Source organism: Hylobates moloch, unplaced genomic scaffold (genome assembly GCF_009828535.3).
Source record: "Hylobates moloch isolate HMO894 unplaced genomic scaffold, HMol_V3 SCAFFOLD_6, whole genome shotgun sequence".
NCBI lineage: Eukaryota > Metazoa > Chordata > Mammalia > Primates > Hylobatidae > Hylobates > Hylobates moloch.
Window position 1 is genome coordinate 88,570,689 of NW_026652281.1, and position 13,032 is coordinate 88,583,720.

The following is a 13,032-nucleotide window of genomic DNA, read 5'->3' on the forward strand; positions in this document are numbered from 1 at the left end:
CACATACTCGTTATCAATCGAGATTTCCTCATCTGAAAATTACCTGCTCATAATTTTTTACTTTTCATCTTTCATGTTTCTTGTTCATTAAAAAAAATAGCTCATTGTATATTCTAGATATGGACATTGTAAAAATTATCTGCCAACCAGTGTCCCTTGGTTGGCTATGTATGTGATATCCTTTGTTAAACAGAAATCCTTAATTTTGGTTTCTGCTTTCCTACCCTAAATTTACAAAGATGTTTTCACAGGTTTTCTTCAATTATCTTAATATTTCACCTTTCACATTCAGGTCTTTAATCCATCTGGAGTTAGGTCTTGTTTATGATGTGAGTTAGAAATCCAGTCTTATTTTTTTCCACATACAGAAGTCAGCAAGTTTCCCCAAAACACCTATTGACTAATCCATCTTTTACCATTTATTTGTGGTATTATCTCTGTCATATAAATTGTCCCATATATATGTATATACATATATAGCAATTATTCATAAGTCAGAAGAGAGTAAAGTGTGTTAATGTTTTTGTATTATCCTAGAGAAAAACAAAATAATAATTTTCAGATTTTAATAAATTAAACATTCATGATATAACTGCAACGTATTGCATAAATACATATAAATTCCAAACTAATAGTAGGGGTAAAATAATGAACTACTCTATAGAGCCAAAAGAATATAAGAAAGGAGATAAAAATACACATAGACCATATGGAACAAATGGAAGTCACATAGTAAGATTGTCAATCATTACATTAAATACAGATGGACTCATCATTCCAATTAAAGACCAAATCATTTCAACTGGATATGGTTTTAACTGACAAATAAAAATTGTAAACATTTATAGCGGACAGTATGGTATTTTCATATATGTATATATTATAGAATGCCTAAATCAAGCTAATTGACATATGTATTACCTCACATACTTTTTTGTGTGTTCAGAAGACTTAACTACTCTCATAGTAATTTTTAAGTGTACAATACATTATTATTAACTATAGTCATCAGGCCATACAAGGAATCTCTTGACTTACTCCTCTTGTCTAACTGAAATTTTGTACTTCCTGACTAACATTTCACCAATCCTCTCCCATTTCACAGCCCCTGGTAACCACCATTCTACTCTCTCCTTCTATGAGTTCAACTTTGTTAGAGACCACATATAAATGAGATCATGTGGTATTTTTCTTCTGTGCCTGGCTTACTTCACTTAACATATGTCCTCCAGGTTTATCCATGTTGCTGCAAATGGCAGACTTTCCTTCGTTTGTGGCTGAATAGTGTTCCACTGTGTATACATACCATGCTTTCTCTATCAATTCATTTGCCAATTAACACTTAGGTTGATTTCATATATTGGTTATTGTGAATAACACTACAATGAACACAGGAATGCAGACATATCTTAGACCTACAGACTTCATTTCTTGTAGATGTATACCCAGTAGTGGGATTGATGAATCATATGATAATTCTACTTTTAATTTTTTGAGGAACTTCCATAGTGTTTTCCATAATGTCAATTGGATATTTTTAGATTGTTATTTACAAAAGAGATATCTAGAACTAAGAATAAAGAAAGTTAACATGTTTTTCTGCCCTTTATTTTTTAAAGGGCAGAAAAAATACATCATACAAGCATTAAATCTTAAAATACATTAGGATCAGACAAAGTAGACTTTAAGGCTAAAAGCCTTATTATAATAATAAAATTTTTAATTCTTCCCAAAGATATAGTAACTAGAAATTTGCGTGTGCCAATAACATAGCCTCAAAACATATAAAGCAAAATTTGGCAAGATACCAAGGAGACAAGTACACAATCACAGTGAGAGATTACAGAACAAACAATTGACAGAATAAGCTTTCAGTGATAGCTTACAGAGCAAACATACAAAGACCAGTAAAAATCTAGAATATTTGAACTATACAATCACAAAATTGACTTCATGGATTTCTATAGAACATTGCACCCAATAACTGCAAAAAAATGCATATTTGATATGGTTTGGCTTTGTCTCCACCCAAATTTCATCTTGAATTGTAGTTTCCATAATCCCCATGTGTGGTGGGAGGGGCCCAGTGGGAGGTAATTGAATCATGGTGGCAGTTTCACCCATGCTATTCTCATGATAGTAAGTTCTCACGAGCTCTTATGGTTTTATATGGGGCTTCCCCCTTTGCTCAGCTCTCATTCTTCTCTCTCCTGTTGCCATATGGAAAAGGATGTGTTTGCTTCCTCTTCCATCATAATTGTAAGTTTCCTGAGGCCTCCCCAGCCATGCGGAACTGTGAGTCAATTAAACCTCTTTCCTTTATAAATAACCTAGTCTTGGGTATGTCCTTATAGCAGCGTGAGAATGAACTAATACTGTATTCTTTTCAACACCAATGTATGTATGCTTTTTTGGAATATTTACAAATACTGATGGTCCATAAAACAAGTTTCAAAAAACTGTCTAAGACTTTAAATCATTATCATATGTTTTCTGTTCCTAATTCAATCAGGCTATACATCAAATATAAGTGAAAAAAGAAAGGAAAATACATCTATTTGTAAATCTAAAAATACACTTTTATAAAGATCCATAATTACAACAAAAATTTATACACATTTTAGCTGAATGATAAAATGATATAGTTATGAGCTTCAGATAAACTCACGCCTTAAGAAAACTTTATAGCTTTATTAGAAAAAGAGAAAGATGGAAAAAGACCTAAGTATGTATGTCAATAAGATTCAAAAATAACAGAGGAAGTCTAAAAACATATAGAAATGGAAGTTAACTAAATAAAAAACAAACATCAACAAGTAAAACCAACGAATCCAAAAATTAATTCTAGGAGAAGCTACTAAAACTAATAAACCCATATGAGACTCCAAGAAAAGTAGATAGAAGGCACAAATAAAGTCAGAAATTAAAAATCGGATGTCACTACAGACCCTATTAAAGTTAAAAAGATCATAAAGGGATATTATGATTTTATGCCAATAAATTTAATTGATGCAAAAATATGGAACCAACCTAAATGCCCATCAACCAATGAGTAGATAAAGAAAATGTGGTATATACATCATGGAATACTACTCAGCCATAAAAAGGAATAAAATAATGTGTTTTGCAGAAATTTGGATGGAGCTGGAGGCCAGCATTCTAAGTGAAGTAACTCAGGAATGTAAAATCAAATATCGTATGTTCTCACTTATAAATGAGTGCTAAGCTATGAGGATGCAAAGGCATAACAATTATATAATGGACTTTGGAGACTTTGGCAGAAGGATGGGAAGGGATGAGAGATAAAAGACTACATACTGGGTACAATATACACTGCTCAGGTGACAGGTGCACCAAAATCCTAGAAATCACCAATAAAGAACTTATCCATGTAATGAAAAACCACCTCTGCCCCAAAAACTCTTGAAATAAAAAATAAAATAAAATTTTAAAAAATAGGCCGGGCACAGTGGCTCACACCTGTAATCCCAGCACTTTGGGAGGCCGAGGTGGGCAGATCACGAGGTCAGGAGATCGAGACCATACTGGCTAACATGGTGAAACCTCGTCTCTACTAAAAATACAAAAAATTAGCCAGGCGTGGTGGCGGGCTCTTGTAGTCCCAGCTACTCGGGAGGCTGAGGCGGGAGAATGGTGTGAACCTGGGAGGCAGAGCTTGCAGTGAGCCGAGATCGTGCCACTGCACTCCAACCTGGGCAACAGAGCGAGACACTGTCTCAGAAAAAAAATAAATAAATAAAAAACAAAATAAATAAAATAAATTTTGTTGAAATGAACAAATTTCAACAAAAACTAGCATAAAAAGAGATGGAAATAGAAAATATGGATAGTCAAACATTCAATTACAGAAAATATTCATTTTCAAATGTAGCCTTTAGCGTAAAACATAGAGAAAAGACAAACTGGTGATCTCTGGGCTTACTCCTCTTATGGACATTTTTTATGATCCTAATTTTTTATTAGCTCTGAATGACTTTATACTAGCACATGTTCCTCAGTTCACCACAGATTCCACCTTCTGTTTCACTGATTGAAGTTACCTTCTGATGCCCTTATGTGTTTAAGTTGGTAACCCCAGAAATAACTAAAAAGCATTAAAATTGTTCTAATTTCAAATGGTTGCATAAAAAGAGATCTACCTAAGCAGGAGCTGAACAATAAGAATACATAGACACAGGGAGGGGAACATCACACACCAGGGCCTGTCAGGGGGTGCCGGGCTTAAAACCTAGATGATGGGTTGATAGGTGCAGCAAACCACCATGGCACATGTATACCTATGTAACAAACCTGCATGTTCTGCACATGTATCCCAGAACTTAAAGTAAAATAAAGTTAAATTAAAAAAAAAGAGAGAGAGATGTAGCTAATGCTACTTTTCTAAACTTACCAAATTTAGACATTTACAAGTACCTCCAAGGGAATTTTCTCATTTGGGGGAAGTTTTGAGGTATGACATAATTATTATATGTAACTGGACCCATTTGCATGTCAATAGACTCCTTCCAGTTATGATACTTAACCACAGTTAGCCAAACTGCAGTGATTAGAAGGAATAGTCTTCCAAGATTCCCTTTATTTTTATTTTTTATTTTTTATTTTTTTTGAGACGGAGCCTCACTTTGTCGCCCAGACTGGAGTGCAGTGGCACAATCTCAGCTCACTGCAAGCTCTGCCTCTGGGGTTCACACTATTCTCTTGCCTCAGCCTCCTGAGTACCTGGGACTACAGGCACCCACCACCATGCCCTGCTAATTTTTTGTATTTTTTATCTTTGAGACAGAGTCTCGCTCTGTCGCCCAGGCTGGAGTGCAGTGACACAATCTCGGCTCACTGCAAGCTCCGCCTCTGGGGTTCACACACCATTCTCCTGCCTCAGCCTCCCGAGTAGCTGGGACTACAGGCGCCCACCACCATGCTTGGCTAATTTCTTTTTTGTATTTTTAGTAGAGACGGGGTTTCACCATGTTAGCCAGGATGGTCTCGAACTCCTGACCTCGTGATCCACCCGCCTCGGCCTCCCAAAGTGCTGAGATTACAGGTGTGAGCCACTGCGTGCAGGCTTCCCTTTATTTCTAACACCAACTGTAAGTTTGGGAAATTCCAAAACTACCCTCAGTTTTTGTAATTCCCCAGAAGGACTTAGAGAACTCATTAAAAGCTACTATATTTATGGTTATGGTTTACATGGAAAGGATACAAATTCAAAACAGCAAAATGAAGAGATACCTAAGGAAGAATCTGAGGGGGTTACAAACGAAGTTTCCATTGTCAACTCCATGGAGTCAGGATGTGATACACTCCCAGTATTGATATGTGTCAATATGCAAGGAGTATTGCCAACCAGAGAAACATACCCAAGCCCCAGAGCTCAGAGTTTTTGTTGAAGCTTCATTACACAGGCATAATTGATCAACTGATTGCCCAAGTTGCTGATTCAGTCTCCATGTCAATTGATAACACAGGATCCAAAACCCTACTATCAATCATATGATTGGTCTTTCTGACATGGCCCCCCCCTATCCTAAGACTATGGGTATGGCTGGCCCTACTCTAAGATCTAGTGTGGCCACCTACCACTCTGAACAATTACACTCTTGTCAGGTATAACGTAGAATACCTCCCAAAAGCTGAAGGCAAAGCCAGACCTCTCCTTAGTCAAGGCCAAATTCTTTACTACACAGTACTGACAAATAAATGATGGTCCTTAATTCAAACCCTCTGGAGTCAGATCTATCAACCCATTTATATATAGACAGGACCATTCGCAAAGGGGCCAGTTTCAACAAAGGGGCTATTAAAAAAAAAAGAAACTAAAATGCAAAGTATTATCATCTTACTGTATTCAACAGGAGACCTTGCCTCATGATTCTTAATATTACATCCCTGAATAACTCACTTGAGATCCCAGCTGATTGGCTAAGGTAATGTCAGCAAAATAAAAAGGTTAAGACACACTGAAAACTCACTCTGCCTCTTCCTATTAACTGAAGTTTCAGTATTACTTTCCTTCCCCAGCAATCTATGTGGGGAACTGAAGAGATCTTTACTACAGAATAAGCAGCTTTATACCTTTGTTTTGTGTCTGACACCTTTCAGAAGAAAAAAATAATAATTTAACATGTCTCTTCTATTTAAGTTGCTTGACAACCAGACTACCCAACCACAAAGAGATTGTTGGCATCATAGAAACAAGCCTTGGGATTTTTTTATGGTACTAGTCACATAATATCCTTCAATAAAGTGGTCATTTGCCTTTTAAACATCAAACTTAAAAATTCTTGTTTGTCAGTGATTATATATTCTCTGGAAACACTATTATGAAATTCTTTGAACAGGAAGCCCTCTTTGTGAATTTAAAATATGATTTACATATGGGATTTTTAGGAGCATAACATAAGAACACAGTAAGATCCACCTTGCTGATTTGTTTAGCAGACTCTTTTTTTCATAAATGGTATAATGGTAATATTTAGCCCAGGCTGTGTGTGAATTATCACAGATTGTGAATTAATGGCATCTCTGTTTGGCATAGTATCTTATGCACAGTGAGTGCTAAATAAATATTTGTTGTATTGAATTGAATTTGTGCATGCTCTATTATACATTCATGTTAAAGCTCAAAGAACTTGAGATAAGAGGCTAATGGGCTGAAGGGTAAAATGAGTTCAATTGTTCAAATCCAGGAATCTGCATGGAAAGATACTAATTCATCTGACATGTGTTTTGTTGAGGAAAAGCACATTTGATCAGCACTGATAAGACAGTAGAACAAATCACAGAGCCTGTGTCACTTTTTTTCCAAATCCACAGTAACATATATATTCATCTTGTCAGATTGCTATATAAATAGATGAGGTAAAACAACATGGCATTTGTTGTACTTCAATTACTTTCTTGTATAATGTCAAGAAGTAAAAGCTAACAAACCATAACTTTTCTTGACATTTCCTCCCTCAAGTGACCAATGATGGATTTACCTTTAAAAAGCATTCATCATTTTAAAGAAGGGTAGAGACAGTAGATTTCTTTGTGTTATTTTTTTTTTCCATTTTTTAAGCCAGTGGTTAAATTGAAAAGCCCAGCTCTCCTGCAGACGGGAACCAAACCTGGTTGATAAGATTACATGTTTCTAATCCTGGGGGATGTTTGAAGTCATCCAAGTAGAGAGGGCATTTGCTGTCATAAATGGTCCAGAGATAGAACTGAATTCCCAGAGAGGCCAAGAGGCCACCCTCACCATCATAGCCCCCTCCTTCCCCCTGCCTTCAACCTACATTCCCATTAAACAGTGTACACTTTGCCAAGCAAACCTTTTTATGTGGCCAGATCTGACAACCCAGCATGATTGTTAAGAACACTGGCATTTAAGTTTGAGGTGCATAGTTTCAAATACCATTTCTACCATTTACCAGCTCTGTGACCTCGCTAAAATTACTTACGTTCTCTAAACCTGTTACGTCTTCTGTAAAATAGAGACAATAATATATTATTCACAGAATTATTGCAAATGATAAAATGAGACAGGATGTTTAAAGTGCTCACTGCAAAGGCTGCTCAAAAAAGAAAATGCACCTATTAGCAAATACATTGTAAGCTTTATGAAGGTAGGAAAAATGCCAGGTCTAGTCACCATTTCTATCCTCAGAGCCTAGTACAGAATTTGGCCCACAGGTGCTCAGTGCTGAATGGATGAATATATGTATATTATTATAATATTGATTTTTATCATTAGTGTCCTTGGATGCCAGGGATCGGTGTATTAAAATAATAATTATAGTTACCATTAACTGAGCATTATTAAGTCTAGACACCTATGATTTTATATTTGTTAAATCATTTAATCATCACAACTACCCTAGGAGATAGGTGCTATTATTGTTACAATTATATAAATGAAGAAATTGAGGCACAGAGAGGTTACATAACTTGTCCAAGATTACAGAGCTAGTGTGAAGTGGAGCAGGGATGTAAGCCCAAGTGCAAAGCATTAAATTATACCCTGCCAGGAAGTAGAGTAAGTCATTGTTCAAATAATAATGGTAATGTACTTCTTATTGTGCATTAGAAGTGTTAGTTATCTCAAGTTTTTCTTTTATTTAACATTGACAAAGACCCTGGGAGATAATCATAATTATCCTCATTTTCCACATAAGGAAAATGAGGCACAAGTTGGTTAAACAAATACCCAAGAGCTCAGGTTAGAATGTGGCCCTTCTAGGATTCAAACCCAGGCCTGTCTGATTACAAAGACATGCTTTTTGAGCCCTGTGTTTTAGAACACAGTAGGATAGTTTGAGGATGAACCTTGAATTCCAGTTTTTTCAGATTTTCTATTGTGCTAGATATGGCTAAGATTGCCACCTCTTCACCAATATGTTTCCTTTTCTTCCTGGGCACACAGCTAGACTACATTTCCCAACATCCTTAGCAACTGAGTGTTGCCAGGTGACTGATTTCTAGCCCATGAAACATGAGGGGAAGTGATGCATTTTGCTTCCAGGCTTGACCTCTAGATTCCCTCCACACTTGTTTCTCCTTGCTCCTTCCCTTTCTCTGCTGAATACAGAAGAGTATGACCAGGTTTTGGAGCAAGGGTCAGCAAACCATGTCCCAAGACCCAAATTCAACCTGCCACGTCTTTTTGTAAATGATGTTTTACTGGAACAAAGCTAGGCCATTAGTTTATGTGTTGTCAATGACTGCTTTTATGGTACAATGGCAGCATTGAATAAAGGTGACAGAGACATTATAACTTGCAAAACCTACAGTAATTATGATCTGGTACTTTACGCAGTAAAAAAAAAAAAAAAAAAAGTAACTTCAGCTCTACGGAATGGCAGAGCCACAAGATGGAAGGAGCCTGGGTCCCTGAATAAACCTGCCCACATGAACCAGTCACTAAGTAAGAAATAAATTTCTATGATGAGTCATTACATTCCTGTGTCTCTTTATGAGAGCAGCTGTCTTACCATAACTTATTTGCAGGACATTCTAGTTACAGAAATAATTACTTCCTTCCACATTCAATAGGAATAACCTATTTGGTTTCCCAAAATGATCCAAATTGCTTCTCCATATCATGCAATTCTTATTTTTCACCACCACACTCAGTAATGCAGCCACTTTCCCCCTTTCTGAGAGTATAACACACAATCATCCCCATTGCACCCAGGAGAGACCTGCCAACATCAACGTTCTATCTGGTATCCCAACTTATTGGGGTTTTTTTGGTTTGTTTGGCTTTTTTTTTAATTTGGGGTTTCAAAATTCCAAAGAGAAACTGAATCGCAGCACTTATCCAATAATTCTGTCTGTGTTGAGAAATAGTATTCTGGCAAGCACAGAAAAAATATATTTTTATTAGCATGTCCAAATCTAGAATGCAATAAAACACAGACCTTTCAGAAGAGGAGGAAAAAAAAATCCTTAGTAAAGGGAAGGAAAGCCAAGAGCAGATTACTTACTGCTACAGAATCCAATATTGCAAAGCCCTTTTTTTCTTTTCCTATGCCACATTTTTAATGTCTCTGTGAGCTCAGTGTGCTGTGACTATCAATCACAGGAAACTACTGACATTGTGAAACTGCTTTTAAGATATACAGAGTTTTCAAAGCCAAAGTTGTCTGAAGAATAAAAATCTTCAGAGATCGTATATTTTCAAAAATATCTATTTGCACACCAAGCTGACTAATGACCAGCTGTCCTTACTCTGCAACTGCTTGACAGAATGCATGAATATTGTTTTGTAGAAGACATTAAATACGGGAAACAAAAACTTTGTGTGAGGATTGCCAGTTCTGCTATAGTCAATGCTATGGCCTGAATGTTTGTGCTCTCCCAAAATGTATATGCTGAAATCCTGACCGCCAAGGTGATGGCATGAAGAGATGGGGTCTCTGGGAGGTAATTAGGTCATGAGGTCAGAGACCTCATCTATGGGATTAGTGCCCTTATGAGAAGACACCCTGAGAGCTCATTCCCCACTTCTGCCTGGTAAAGACACAGAGAGATGTTGGCCATCTGCAACCCAAAAGAAGGTTCTCACCAGAAATGACCATGCTGACATTCTGACCTTGGACTTCCAAGCTTCAGAACTGTGAGAAATACGTTTCTATTGTTTATAAACCACCTAGTCTATGGTGATTTGTTATAGCAGCCCAAATGGACTAAGAAGTCAGTCTTTCTATCTGTGGGAAGCACAGTCCATATTGATGCTGAGGCGCTGAGAGTGGACAAATCAGAATCAAATTAATCTGGGAGTAGACAGAGTACTCCAAATTCTACTTGGATACTCAGGAAATTTTGATGTTTGTCAGGCACATATAGACGTAACTCCATATGTGGATATGAAGCCAAGTCTGCTGATACGGACCAGAGCCTGTGGGAATTTGCATTCTCTTCTTGGTGGTCCAGGAAGACCACCTAGAAAAAATATATTCTGATCATCAAGGATTACCATCAATATTAATCATTGTTTCATTCAATAAATGTTGAGTTACTACTATATGCCAGCCATCATTCTATACACTGGGAACATGATGGTGAATTAAACAGAATAAATTCTGTTCTTCACATGGATCACATTCCAGTCAGAAAACATAGAAAGTAAATAAATAAATACATAGACATATATATTATAGATACTGAAACAGAGTAATATTATACAGACCACAGCCTCTGAAGACAATACAATAAAATTCAATAGTGAAAAGAAAACCAGAGAAACTTTATCTGTTTGGAAATTTTGAATTTATAAATATTATAAATTTATGAATCCAAGAAGAAACTGCAAAGGAAAGTAGAAAACTTTCCTTTGATTGACAATGAAAAACACTACCTACCAAGACCTGCAGAGTGGGGTTAAAGCAAATATATGTATATATTATAATGTGTATATATAATATACACACATATGTATAAAATGCATAAAGTTTAATGAACTAAGCATCCAACATACCCCAAAATGATATTAGGAATAAAAAGGAAGCCATAAATACAGATATAGCAACATTAGACAATAAGAATATGCTATAAAAATTAGGCCAATAAATTTGAAGATTTGGATGAAATGCGTAGGGCATGATGGCACACACGTGGAATCCCAACACTTTGGGAAGTCGAGACAGGAGGATGGCTTAAAGCCAGGAGTTTGAGACCACCCTGAGCAACAAAGCGAGATTTTGTCTCTACAAAAACTTTAAATATTAGCCAGGTACAGTGGTGCACGCCTGTAGTCTCAGCTATTCGGGAGGCTGAGGCAGGAGAATCACTTGAGCCTAAGAGCTAGAGGCTGCAGTGAGCTATGATTGCACCATTGCACTATAGACTCAGCAAGACAGTGAGATCCTGTCTCTAAAAAAGAAAAAAAGAAAAGAAAATTTAAGTTAAATGGACACACTGCTAGAAAAATATAACCTGCCAAAAGCAAGTCAAGAAGAAAAAAATAAAATCAAGTAGATTAATGACATAAAAGAAATTGAATAAGTAGCTAAAACATACCCACAGAAAGAAAAATGTTAGAAGGTTTTGCAGATGAATGCTACCCAACTTCTGAAACTTATCATACCTTTCTGATATAAATTTTAGGGACTGCAATAATAGTAATAATAGCTAAAACTTAAAGGTTGGTTGCTATGTTATGAACACTGTTCTAATTGCTTTACTTATTTTAACTGTTTAATCCTCAAAATATACGTTTGATGTTGGTATTTTCATTTTCCTCATTTTCAAATTAAGAAAGTGAGGTGGGGGAATTCATGTGGAGGTCAGTGTGGAAGCAGGTGTGAGAGGGTCCAGCAGAAGAAAACATGGCTGCCAAAGTGTTTGAGTTCATCAGCAGGTTTGACCTGGCCTTAGATGTTGCAGGAGGCCTGGTGAAATGAACTCTGCCTTATATAATGTGGATGGTGGGCACAGAGCTGTCATCTTTCACCGATTCCGTGGAGTACAGGACATTGTGGTAGGGGAAAGGACTCACTTTCTCATTCCCTGGGTACAGAAACCAATTATCTTTGACTGCGCTTCTCGACCACGTAATGTGCCAGCCATCACTGGTAGCAAAGATTTACAGAATGTCAACATCACACTGCTCATCCTCTTCTGGCCTGTCGCTAGCCAGCTTCCTTGCATCTTCACCAACACCGGAGAAGACTATGATGAGCGGGTGCTGCCATCCATCACGACCGAGATCCTCAAGTCCGTGGTGGCTAGCTTTGATGCTGGAAAACTAACCACCCAGAGAGAGCTGGTCTCCAGGTAGGTGAGCAACGACCTTACTTACAGAGCGAGCAGCCACCTTTGGGCTCATCCTGGACGACGTGTCCTTGACACATCTGACCTTCGGGAAGGAGTTCACAGAAGTGGTGGAAGCCAAACAGGTAGCTCGGCAGGAAGCAGAGAGGGCCAGATCTGTGGTGGAAAAGGCTGAGCAGCAGAAAAAGGTGGCCATCATCTCTGCTGAGGGCTACTCCAAGGCAGCTGAGCTGATTGCCAACTCACTGGCCACCGCAAGGGACAGCCTGATGGAGTGCCGCAAGCTGGAAGCTGCGGAGGACATCGCGTACCAGCTCTCACGCTCTCGGAACATCACCTACCCGCCGGCTGGGCAGTCCGTGCTCCTCCAGCTGCCCCAGTGAGGGCCCACCCTGCCTGCACCTCCGTGGGCTGACTGGGGCACAGCTCTGATGATTCTTAACACTGTCTTCCTTCCGCCCCCACCCCAGAAATGACTGCGAAATTCCATGACTGGCTTAAAGTGAAGGAAATAAAGGTAAAATCACTACAGATCGCTAATTAGTCTATCAAATGAAACTCATTCTTCTCACATTCATCTACTTTTTTATCCACCTCCCTACCAAAAATTGCCAAGTGCCTATGCAAACTGGCTTTAGGTTCCAATTCCGGGCCTGCTGGAGCTCTGGCCTGGGCACCAGCATTTGGAAGCATGCAGGCGGGGCAGTGTGTGACAGACTGGGCAGCACAGGTGTCCACCTGGGTCCATGTGTGACC

At 37.9% G+C, this 13,032-nt stretch overlaps 1 pseudogene; it reads left to right on the forward strand.

The window, feature by feature from the left end:
* The first annotated feature begins 11,831 nt into the window (after positions 1 to 11,831).
* Positions 11,832 to 12,659, forward strand: LOC116470431 (prohibitin 1-like; annotated as a pseudogene).
* Positions 12,660 to 13,032: the final 373 nt, after the last annotated feature.